Genomic DNA, 12,502 nt, shown 5'->3' on the forward strand with positions numbered 1-12,502 from the left:
GAGTCAGCCTGGGGTAGGGTTCAGGGGTCGGTCTGGGGCTGGATATGAGGTTTAGACTGGGGCCAGGGGGAAGCTAAGGGGGAATCCCCTGAGAGTGCGCCCGGAGATGAGGGGTCCATGAGCCTCCCTGAGCCAACGCCCAGCGGCCTCTCCCTTGAGGATGGGCCTGGGGCTTGGCTGAAGCCCAGGCTGAGTGCCCAGCCCCTTCTGACCGCGCTCCGCAGCTCGGGTTCAGCCACTCTCAGGAAGCGCCGGCGGAACGTTAGAGCCGAGCCCCGCGAGCCGAGCCGAGAGTCTCTGGGGGAAGGACCCACCGCGTAGTCACTGCCCAGCAACGGGCGGAAATAGGGCTCCTGTCTGGAGGAGCGGCGGTTACGGGGCCGGGGCCGGCGATCCCGGCGGCGCCCCTCGGGGCACCGCGCAGCCGCCGCCTGCAGCCCGAGGGCTCCGCCCCGGGAAGCCGGTGTGTACATGTCGCCGAGAGGGGCGGGCTGGGGCGGTCAGGGGCGGAGGGGAAGCCCCGGGCCCTGGGCCGCACGCGCGAGGCGGGGAGGATTCCAGGGCTAAGCTAGCTCCTGGGGAGGGGAGGAAAGGGAGGCGGAGGTCGCGCCGGCGCACTGGGGGCGGCTCCGGACGCGCGGGGCTGGGGAGCCGGGATCCAGGAGCTTTGGTCTCGGACGCCGTGACCGGGAGGGGTCGGGAAAGGCTTCCGGCGGTCCTACTCTGCCACCGATTGGCTCTATGACCTTGGTGGCTGGATGGGGAGGATTTGGGACTGGGGAGCCTGGGGTTCGACTTCTGTTTCTGCCACTTACTGCCGTGTCGTCTTGGACGAGTCTCTTCCCTTTCCTGAAGCTCAGATTTCTGCCGTATAAAACGTAGGGTGTTGGACCAGATCAAGGGTTCCCAAAGTTTTTTGTTCGGCAAACCCTTTTCAAGAATTTTTAAAAAGGGGCGGCTAGGTGGAGCAGAGAATAGAGCACCGGCTCTGGAGTTAGGAGGACCTGAGTTCAAATTCGGCCTCAGATACAACACAAAAAAACTAGCTGTGTGACCTTGGGCAAGTCACTTAACCCCAATTGCCCTCCCAAAAAAAAGAATTTAAAAAAAATTGGGTTGTGAAGATTTATTTATTTTAGATGGAAGTTTATTCGTTAAGTGCTTACAACAATGTTTGTCCCTCCCCCAAATTACTTTCTGTATATATTTATATATAATAAATTCCTTACACATGCTATAATTACATGTATACAGTATATAATCACATGTACACAGTTATAAAATATACATTTTATTACACTGATTTTAAAATTTTAAATATTGAATTATAAAATTAATTTTTAAAGTTACAAATATTTTGTGAGATTTTCTGTAAAAGTTAAAATAATCTAGAAAAATTTATACTTACTATTATTGGCAATTTGCAATATTAAATTCATTTTACAAATTTTGTTGAATATAAATGTTTTTAATGAAATAATTTACTACTTGGAAGATGTCTAACATGATAATTGTGTTGTTTAGTCATGCCCAGTTCTTCTAGGCCCCATTTGAGGTTTTCTTGGCAAAAATACCGGAATGGTTTGCCTTTTTCCTTCCTCATTTTACAAATGAGGAAACTGGCAAGCAGGGTTAAGTGACTTGCCCAGGGTCACATTGCTAATAAGTGTCTAAAGCTAGATTTGAACTTAGGTCTTCTTGACTCCAGGCAGTGCACTCTGTCCACTTTGCCACCTAAGTAACCATACATAAACTTAGTTTTCATGGTGGACTTTTTTATTTGAACAAAGGTTTGCAATATTTGTCTCAATACCAAAGGAGGGAAATATATTTTTAAGATAATTGGGCAATTATTTACTGTGCAGTAACGCACTTTTTAGTGTGAATCCTTTGAACTATAGTTGCAAACCCCCAGGAAGTTTTCAAACTACAAAAAGTATCCCAAAAGTTTTACTGCAGTCTTAAGCCTTAAACTTTAAACTTCACAAAGATTTTTGGGACACTGTATTATCTTGAATTCTAAATCCTTATAAGATAAATTTGATAGATATTTCCCCCCATTCAGCAACTTCCCTTCTTATCCTAGGTGAGTTAATTTTGTGTGTGCTTTTCAGTTTGATGTAGTCTTAGTTCTCTTTTGTCTTTAGTAATTGCCTATCTTGTTTAAGAGTGCACCTCCTTCAGGTGGCTGTGGAGGTATATGATCTACTTCTTTTCTAATTATTTTATAGCATGGTCTTTAATAATAAGATTACACATCCATTTAGAATATATTGTAGAATATGCAGGTAATTGGTATAAGGAATAAGGTGTTGGTCCAAGCTTAATTTGTGCCAGACTGCTTTCCAGTTTTCCCTGCAGCTTTTTACCAAGTAGGGAATTTTTTGCTAAGTATTTTTATTTATTAATTTTTTTTTGGAGAGGGAAAGGTCACTTGGGGTTAAGTGACTTGCCCAAGGTCACATGACTAGTTTTGTGTTAAGTGTTTGAGGTCACACTAGAACTCAGGTCCTTCTGACTCCAGGGCACAGTTCACTGTGCCACCTAGCTGCCCCAGTTTTTGTTTTTTGATTTATTGAACTCTAGGTTATTGAGTTCCTGATTCTTCCTTGCCTAGTCTATCCATAACAGAATTTAAGCTAGGACTGACACTTGAACTCTCATGATCTCCTCAGGACTGACTGGATGACCTCTAAGGCCCTTCTAGCTCTAACATAACATTCTATAAGTCAAAATAGGTGAGGGAAATGTGTGGTTCCGTTCAGCAAGGAGAACACCAGGTTTCTGCAGGAGAAGAAATGAGAATCAAAAGAGAGTGTCAGGTTTGATCCCAAAGGATTTGTGATTTTGCTAGTATGTATTTGCAGACCTATCCTCTCCAGACTAGCATGTTCCTGTGCAGCCTGATTTGAGGCAACTCTAACCCTGTTCAGTAGGGGGAGCTCAGTTCTTCTCTATGTACTTGCTATAATGTGAAGTAGGAAGGCTGCTTAAGTGTCAATGGCAGTATGAGAGTAAAATTATGGTTTGGACACACATCCCCCAAGAATTCTCATGTGAAAGCAGTGTGAGTCACATCACTCCTAATTGAGGCGTTGACTTGGAAGGAAACAAGTGATTCTAAAACCTAGTACCAGGTGGTAGAGAAGATGAAGTCTTGTATCAGCAGGAAAGTCAAAGTTTGACAAGAGTTTGAAGTAGCAACTACCCCTTGTAGAACACACTTCATTTTCCTGTGTGGTGAGTCAGTTAATTCCCTTTGAGCCATTGGCAGACCGTATAAAGACATGTTGGCTTTCCCCCCTTCCTCTCCTGCCCAGTCTAAAATTGAAGTAAGAGAAAAGTTTTTAAAATAGATAATACTGTACTCGTCTCTACCAGCTTTGAAGTACCCCAAATTAATGGAATATATTTTATTGGAGAATTTTACCCCAGTGGAGTGTAAGCCGCTCAAAGGTAGGGAATGTTTCTTTTTCGTCTATATATCCCCAGCACTTGGCACCCATATCTTACACCTGGTAGGCACTGCATAAGTCTTTGGTAAATTGAAGTTTTTTGTTTAGATCCACAGTTATGGGGCACATTGTGATAGCTTTGGCCTAAATGCATAATTGGTCATTTAAATCTAAGTCTGAGAAAGTTGGTTACTGAAGGAAGTTTCAGGTCTTGATTTTGAGGCAGTAACTTGAAATGTTGTCTATGCTTCATATTTAGTATTACTGTGTAGCTAGTGTAAAGGCATGTCATAGACCAGGCCATTAATCCTCATAGCAGAAGCAAAGTAGTGCATCAAGGAATAAAGTAGTCCAGACTGTGTGACTTTCCTATAGTTAATTATTGTTCCTTAGTCTCCAGCTTTTGCCATCAGAAGACAGGTTGAACTTGAAATTTATTCTTTTACAGGGTTAATTTTAGGCAGCTCTAATACCAGTAAGTCAGATTTTTAAGTTAGTTTTCCTTGTGGAGTACCTTTTAAAATTATTCTTCAAACCTGGGTATGACATTGGATACAAGTTCTATTCATTCAGTAAAGTACATAAATACAGAATGTTGTTATTTTCTTCCCAAAGTAATAAGAAAGGGGAAAAAGAGTGGTTTAGAGGATAATTGTTTAAAACCACATGATTATTGGGAATAAAATTTTATTTATATTAAATCAAGAAGGGCAGTTAACAGTGAAGCTTACCTAAAAGCCTAGAAAAGGTCCATGTTGTGCTCATTGTTGTGTTAATCGCTAACTGGCTCCTTCTGGAGTATTTATTTGTTTCTTTGTAGAACTGGGGCTAGAGTAGGTATAAGAAAACTGGAATAGAAGGTGTAGGAAAACTCTTCCTAATATTGTAAGGTAAACTTTTTTCTTGTAGTTCTATTTGGTGGGTGGCCCTCAAGGGAAGCAGTTGTTTGGGCTGTGAAAGAGGTTGATTGAGCTTTTTCATGTACAAAGAGAACCTGGATTTTTTTTTCAAAGTGGACTTTCAGAAATATTCCTTACTGTTCTTTACTGATTTTTTGTTTGTGTTACTGATTTATAGTAATGTTAAAGGTTTTTTTTTAACTCATTTCATTTTTTGCCAAGATTACTGTATTCTTTCTCTCCAGAAGTTTTGCTTTATTTATTTATTAGCTTTTTTTCTCCCATTTCCAGGCCCCTTCTGCCCAGAAGCACAGACTTGTTAGGGGCAGGGAAAAGGGGGAAGAGGGAGGGTTGGGAAAGGGAGCTATTGAGTAATAATGAGAACTATTTAGCTTTATTTGTTTCTCTGTTGTACTAGGGCAGGAATTGGAAGGGTTGAAAAACTGCTAGTGATTTGTAAGGTAATTTTTCTTGTGGTTGTGTTTGGTGGGTGGCCCCCTCAAAGAGAAGCTGTCCAAGAGGCTGTGATTGGGGTCAGGCTTTTACCTTGCCATCCTTGACACTTTGTGTAGCAAACACACACACATATATTATACATACATGTGTGTATAATATATGTGTGTATATAATAATATGATATATGTGTAATAATAATATAATAATGTGTATATGAGACTGTAGCTGGAAAAGGAAAAGAAAATCTTTCAAGAAAACACTAAGTAGCCTGTCTTTTTGGTGCATAGTTCTAGTACTTGAACTATCTGCTTCATAAGGTTATATTAAGACATTTTGCAAACTCTAAAACATTATATAAATGCTCTGATTATTATAAATGTGATTGATATTTTATATTATAAAAAATAATTTTTGCTATTACTAAACATCTCTTCCCCTCTCTGTCTAGGATTATATATCCACTTTTGACCCCTAAATTCCTTCCTTGGTCCTTTTTCTCTATAGACATAAAGATCTTTCATTAGCAGGTATGGAAAATGCCCCTTAATGCCATGCAGTATTAGACTAAGTTGGAATTTTTATGTTTCTATTTTTTCCAGTTATGTGTAACAACAATTTTGAACATTAATTTTTAAAACTTGAGTTCCAGATTCTCTCCCTCCCTCCTTCCCCTCCCCTCGATCAGGCAAGCAATTTTACATAGATTATACATGTAGTATAATACATGTTTAGTCATACAAAACATCTTTCCATATTAGCTATGTTGTGAAAGAAAATACAAACCAAAACCCCCCCCAAAAAACACCAAGAAAAATAAAGTTTAAAAAAGTATGTTCCACCAGTATTCAGACTCCATCACTTCTTTCTCTGGAAGTTGATAGGTATTTTTTTTTTATCATAAGTCCTTTGGAATTGTCTTGGATCATTGTATTTCTGAGAATAACTAAGTCATTCACATTTGATCATATTATAATATTACTGTTACTGTTTTAAGTTGGAATTTTTAAAATGACTATTTACAAATTACTTGTGTTATTCCTCACATTTATAATGTGATACTAGAATTCCGGGTTCACTACTTATATCTCTATTCTTTACAAACACCTTTTAAAGCACATGCCACGGTGTTCTCTAGTCAATAACTGGTAATAGATTTGATCTCAGAAGTTCCTAGAGTGCTAAAAAAATGATGAGATCAAATGCAAGGAGATGATAGCCTCTCGCAACAGATTTGGTACCAAAACCTTTTCTCCCAATATCAAAGAACTAAAAGATCAACTGTGACCAGAAACTCTTCATTGCCATGGTTGGTATCAGGTGCTTGACTCTGAGTCAACAGAGTGAATCCTTGTGACCTTGGGCTCACCTCATTATCACATCCTTCAAAAGTGTCATCCTCCCCCCCCCAAATCTGGTAGACAGCATACCTCATTTAGCTAAATTAACTGTCTAATGTTAACAAAAGAAACTGAGAACAAGTTTACTCTGCACACTCTTAAAATGCTGTATGTACATTTTTCCCCATATTTCTGTATCCCTCAAAAGGACCCTAGCTTAGGAGGTTTGTAAGAATTTCATGTGAACACAAGAAGGAGCTGTAATTTTTTGCCATCAAAAGAATCTCCCAGTGTGGGAACTCCCGCTGTCAGTAAGTATTTATCAAGTGCCCACTGTGTGCCAGGCATTTTGCTAGGTGTTAGAGAGAAAGCATACACACACATACCCCCCATAAGTATAAAGTGAATAAATACATATATACATACATACACACACATACATATATGGTAATTAACTACAAAATAACTTGGGAGGGAGGGTACTAGGAGTTGGGAGTATCATGTAAAAGATGATGCTTGAGCTGCATCTTAAAGGAAGAGGAGATGGATTCTATGAGATGAAGGTAAAAGGCTGGGGAGAAGTAGATTTCCAGGCATGGCGGAGATGGCCAGTGCAAAGGCATAGAGATGGGAAATGAGGTGTCATGTATAAGGAATAGAGGGAAAGCCAGTTTGGCTGGATTGCAGGAATATTTAATGAATTTGGAAAGGTAGGTTGTATTGTACTTTAAAAGCTAAACAGAGGAATTAATACTTTATTTTAAAGGCAGTGGGAAGCCATTGGAGTTGACTGAGTAGAAGAATCACTTGTTTGGGTCTTTGCTTAAGGAAGCTTACTTTGGCAGCAGTATGTAGGGTAGACTGGAGAGGTGCAAAACTTGCGGCAGGGAGACCAATGAAGAGACTATTGCAGTCCTCTAGGTAAGAAGTGCTGGGGTCGTGAACTAAGGTAGTAGATGTGTGAGTGGAAGGAAGAGGTTGGATATGAGAGAACTGTGAAGGTAAAAATGCAAGATTTGGCAACTGATTAGAATTATAGGGTGAGGGAGAGTGAGAAATTGAGGTTAATGTCAAGATTACCAACCTGGGAGATTGAAGTGTGGTGGTATCTTCAACAGAAATAAGTTTGGAAGAGAGAATGGTTTAGGAGGAAAGGTAATAAGTTCAGTTTTGAGCATGTTGAGTTGAAGATGTCTATGGGACATCCTGTTTGAAATATACAGTAGGCAGTTGTGGATGTGATACTGATGCTCACAGGAAAAACTCTAGATATACAGTCTATGACTTTATCTGCATAGAGATTACACTTAAAAATGTTACAAATTACTATTGATTAGAGATTTGCAAATGAAAAAAACTCTGAGGTATCACCTCTCGCCTAATGGATTGACTAATATGACAGAAAAGGAAATTGACAAATGTTGGAGGGAATTAGAGAATATTGGGACACTAATGCACTATTGGAGTTGAGAAATGATCCAACCATTCTTGAGAGCAATTTGGAACTGTGGTCAAAGGGCTATAAAATGGTGCATACCTTTGACTCAGCAATACCACTACACTAGCTCTGTGTTCCAAAGAGATTTAAGAAAAAGAAAAAGGACTTATATGTACAAAAAAAGAACTCTTTTTGTGGTGGCAAAGAATTGGAAATTGAGGGGATGCCTATCATTTGGGGAATGGATGAACAAGTTATGTTATATGGTTGTGATGGAATACTATTGTGCTATAAGAAATGATGAGCAGGATGCTTTCAGAAAAACCTGGAAAGACTTAACATGAACAGATACAAAGTGATGTGAGCATAATAAGGAGAACATTGTACAAAGTAACAGCAGCATTATAGGATGAACAACTGTGAATGACTTAGCTATTCCTAGTAATACAGAGAAATAAAACAGTTCCAAAGAATTTAAGATGAAAAATGCTGTCCACTTTCATTGAAAGAATTGGAATCTGAATGTGGATTGAAGCATACTGATTTTTTTAAACCTTTTTTTGGTTCTGTTTTCTTTCACAACACGAGTTATATGGAAATATGTTTTGCTTGATTGTACACATATAACCTATATCAAATTACAATGGGAGGGAATTTGGATCTCGAAATTTTTTTTCAGTAAATCAGGGTATTCTCCCCTGCCCATTAATAGTAGCCCACATTTCTATAGTGCTTTTTGGTTTATAAGTATTGCCTGCTCCTTCTCTATACCCTTGTGAAGAAACAGGCTCCAAGAGGAGGTGACTTGTCCAAGGCCAGAATAGTAAGTGATAGAGCCCAGCTTTGTGCTCAGGCCTTCTGACTCCCAGTTTAGTGTTTTTTCTACAGCATTATAACACCTTTACGAAAGGAGCAGAAAAAGACAAACATGCTCTAAGTTCCCCGTCTCCTATTTCCTATTGCCTCCTTATCTTATCTATGTACTTATAGGAATTTGCTGTCTTTTACATAAGATGACACTGTATTATTCAACAGTTACTAAATGTCTACTGTGTACAAAGTTCTGTGCTAGTGGCTGAAGAAGCTACAAAGACAAGACATCCCTGCCTACAGAGCTTGCAGTCTGGTAAGGAAAGGAGGAACATGTAGAACCAAAAAATCTCCAAGCTAGATGGGCCACATAGCCCAGTGCAGACCAAAAGAGGAATCCTTGCTGCCGGATGACAAGTAGTCATTCATCTTGCTTTAACAGGTCTAGTAAGGGAGGAATCTACTACTTCTGGAGGAAGCCCATTCCACTTTGGGACACAGCTCTAATTCTAAGGAAGTTTTTCTTTAAATCAAGCCTAAATCTCTACTCTGACCTATGCCTTACTCCTAGTTATGGAGTATTCCCTTATGGCCAAGTTAAGGCATTCCCTTATGGCCAAGCAGAACAAATCTTTTCTCTTTTCCATATGCTGGTCACTCAGTTATTTAAAGACAGTTATCATGGCCCCTAAGTCCTATTTTATTCAAACTAAATACCCTTAGTTTCTTCACTGAACTCATATGGTGTGTCTTGAGGCCCTTCACTATTACTGTGACCCTCCCCTTGATGGCAGAATTCCAGCTCTTGGTGTTCTTTCTAATATGACATGCCCCGAATTGAATACCCATGGTGTGACAGTAGCAGGGTACAATGGAGCCATCAACGCCCTAGTCCTGGGCACTATGGCTCTCTTAAGATCAGAGTCACTTTTTTGACTGTCATATCACATTGTTGATTGATATTGACCTGTGGTCCACTAAAATTCCCAGATCTTTTATCAAACTGCCCTCTAGCCACTTTTCATCTTTTACCCATCTGATTTTTTAAAACCATAATATAAGACTTCATTCATCTGTATTAAATTTCATTTTATCAGATTTGGACCAACATCTAATATCAAGATCATTTTGGATACTGATTCTTCCATTCAGAAGTTTTCGCTAATCCATCTTTGTGTCATATGCAGATTTGACAAGCCTATATCTAAATCGTAATGAAAAAATATTAAAAACCACAGGCCCAGGCATAGTCTTGTGTTAGGGGCCCATCACTAGAGAACTTCAAGCTGACATCAAACTATTAATCACTACTCCTGAGGTCCTGACATTCAAGTCTATTCAGAATCTACCTAATTTTATTATTTTTAGCTATCTTGCCTACAAAAATGGCATAAGAGATTCTGTCAAATGCTTTGCTAAAATCTGCATTAACTATATTGCTGGCACTCCCCTGGTCTTTCAAGAGTAACTACTAAGGTTTTTTGATGATGATAATTATAACCAGCATTTATATAGTACTTTGAAGTTTGCAAAGCACTCTGCATATGTTCTCTTGTGATCCTCACAACAACCCTGTAGATACTCTTATTATCCCCACTTTTTAAGAGGAGAAAAGTGAGACCAAGAGAGGTTAAGTGATTTGTGCAGGGTCACACAGCTCATAAGTGTCTGCAGCTAGATTTGAATTCCAGTCTTTCTGACTCTAAATAAGTCTTATCAGTCTGTCCACTATGCCTCCTAGCTGTTGGCATCATTTCCTTTTCTAGTAGTTCTTTAACCAAGTCTTTAATATACATTCTGTGATTTTTCCAGTAATTGAAGTCAAGCTCACTGGCTTATAGTCTGCTGACTCTATTGTCTTTTTAAAAATTGGGACATTTGTCCCTAACCAACCCCGAGATGTTAAAGAATCACTGGCAGTGGTTCAGCAATCACATCTGCCAATTCTTTCATTACCCTAGGATGTAGCTTATATGGGCCAGGTGACTTGAACTTCTTAAGGTCAGTTAAGTGTTCTATTATATTTCATATATTAACTCCTTGTTATTTTTCTGTCCTTTTGAATGCAATGACTATTCTACTTGGCAGAGCAAACAGAATCAAAATAAGAGTTGATCAGCTCTTCCCTCTTATAGCAGCAAGCACCCCAGCATCTGCTTTTCTAAAGGAAAGCAACTCAAAATGGGTTAACAAGCTTACTTTAATTAATCAAACATATATTGTTTACCTAGTTCAGGGGAAAAAGGTCAGCACCCCGAACTTCAGAGTATACAGATAGAAGTTACAAGACAGAGAAACAGATCAAGCAGACAGGCTTCCAAACTGTCCAACCATTACATCCATACCAAATCACAGTTACCAGAGAGGAAAGCATCAACATCTAGGTTTTCAAGGGTGGGGGGAAAGGGGCTCTCAATTGCTGCCAAGAGTCTCATCTGGTCAAGTCACACAACACTTCTCAAAGCGAGCCACAAAGCAAAGCCTTACATCAGGGATTATATAGCCTTCGCCTGGGTCAGAGAATGTAACCACCCTCTTGACCCACTGCCCAATCACACAGCATCAAGGTGTGGCCATTCCTAAAAACCAAGCCTCCTGCCACAGGCTCCATGTGACCAAAATCAGCCTATTAGGGGGCAGAGTATATTTTCAAATCAAGGAAGGTTCTCAGAGTATCTTAAGTCTATCAAAGGGCCTAGGGGCAGGGAAGATCTTTAAATTTGCATTTCCATTACACCTCTGTCTGTAGTCCCTTGTTACAATTCTATTCACCCCAAATAGCAGTCCCATTCCTTCTTTAATCCTCTTTTTTCCCCTGTTACTAGACAAAAATCTGTATTCTTCATTATTTTCCCTTTCTTCCATCTTATGTACACATCTTCTAAATATCTGAGTCAGTTGGTGAGTTCCCATAATGTTAATGAGATTTAAGATCTTCCCCCCCACCCACCCACCCATTAATAGACCTCAGGTGGAGCTCATTTAGGGAAGCTTGCTTATAAGAAGGCTTTTACACCTTTTGCTATGGCTCTGAGAAGTGTATATATACTTTCAGTTGGTATTTTGCTTTGGGGGCTCGATTATGAGGAGGATCTTGTGATTCCCTGGTCAAGATTTTGTTTGGTTAGAGCTCCCTGACTACTCAGATGTAAAGGTTCTCTCCATCAAGGGATGTATGTAAAGTATATAGTTGATTCAGGCAGTCAGAACCCTGTCTGTTGGTCTTTATTTCTCTGCTTGTATTTTCTCTGAAGTTCAGAGTGCTGCCTTTTCCCCTGAACTAATGAATGTAATTGAAAAAGACTGTTGACCCCTTAAACAGCTATCTTTCCTAGTAAAGTAGATCTAAGAACTTGTGCTAGCAGCCATCCTGGGTATATCAGTGTGGTTGCCACTACAGTTCCCCTATTCACATTTTTTTTTTTTTGCTTTTTGGAGGGGCAGTTGGGGTTAAGTGACTTGCCCAAGGTCACATGGCTACTAAGTGTTAAGTGTCTTGAGGCCAGATTTGAACTCAGGTCCTCCTGACTCTAGGGCTCTATTCACTGTGCTACCTAGCCACCCCAACATTTATCTTTCTTTAGACAACTTATCCTCATTGAAATTACTGGGCTATTTTTTTCAGAATTTCATTTTTGAAAGCTTTAATTTCTCCCAGGATGACTCCTACATAATTTTAGCCTGTGAGATCTACCAATCCTTTCTCTGAGCCCTTTGAAATCTGATTTCCAAAAGTCTTAGGTACCTGTCAGATACACTCTTACCCTACTTTTCTCTTCTTCACTATCACAAATCCTAAAATGGATTGATCAACTTGTCTCCAGAATTACATTATTTCCATCCCAGAAACCTGTTTATATTTATGTTGCTATGCATCACACCCAAATAGCAGTACTCCTTGTTAATTCAACCTTTTGATGGATGAAATTATAATTAAGGCAAATCAACAAATTATTAGCTGCTCTGCTTTTGGCAGACAACGATCTCCAACAGATGTCTGTATAATTGGAGTATCCCATCAGGGCTATTAAAGCTTTAGTGCCAGGCTTTTGATTTGTTTCTGAAACTCTTCATATATAAATAACTATTATACAAAACAGAAAGTGC

The 12,502-nt window shown here is 39.6% G+C and overlaps 1 protein-coding gene across 2 annotated transcripts in view; it reads left to right on the top strand.

Annotated features, from left to right (window-relative positions):
• Positions 1-323: 323 nt before the first annotated feature.
• PIGQ (phosphatidylinositol glycan anchor biosynthesis class Q) overlaps positions 324-12,502 on the top strand; it is a 56,681-nt gene continuing 44,502 nt past the window's right edge. Inside the window, exon 1 of one of the 2 annotated variants that reach the window (XM_069108004.1) lies at positions 324-463. The gene's annotated coding sequence lies outside the window, so the exon portion shown is untranslated. Of the gene's footprint in view, positions 464-3,114; positions 3,241-12,502 lie in introns of those variants that run through there. The other variant, XM_069107997.1, reaches the window with a different exon arrangement.

Source organism: Petaurus breviceps, unplaced genomic scaffold, assembly GCF_028583685.1.
Source record: "Petaurus breviceps papuanus isolate PSGF00001 unplaced genomic scaffold, PetGlider_PUasm1.0 138, whole genome shotgun sequence".
NCBI lineage: Eukaryota > Metazoa > Chordata > Mammalia > Diprotodontia > Petauridae > Petaurus > Petaurus breviceps.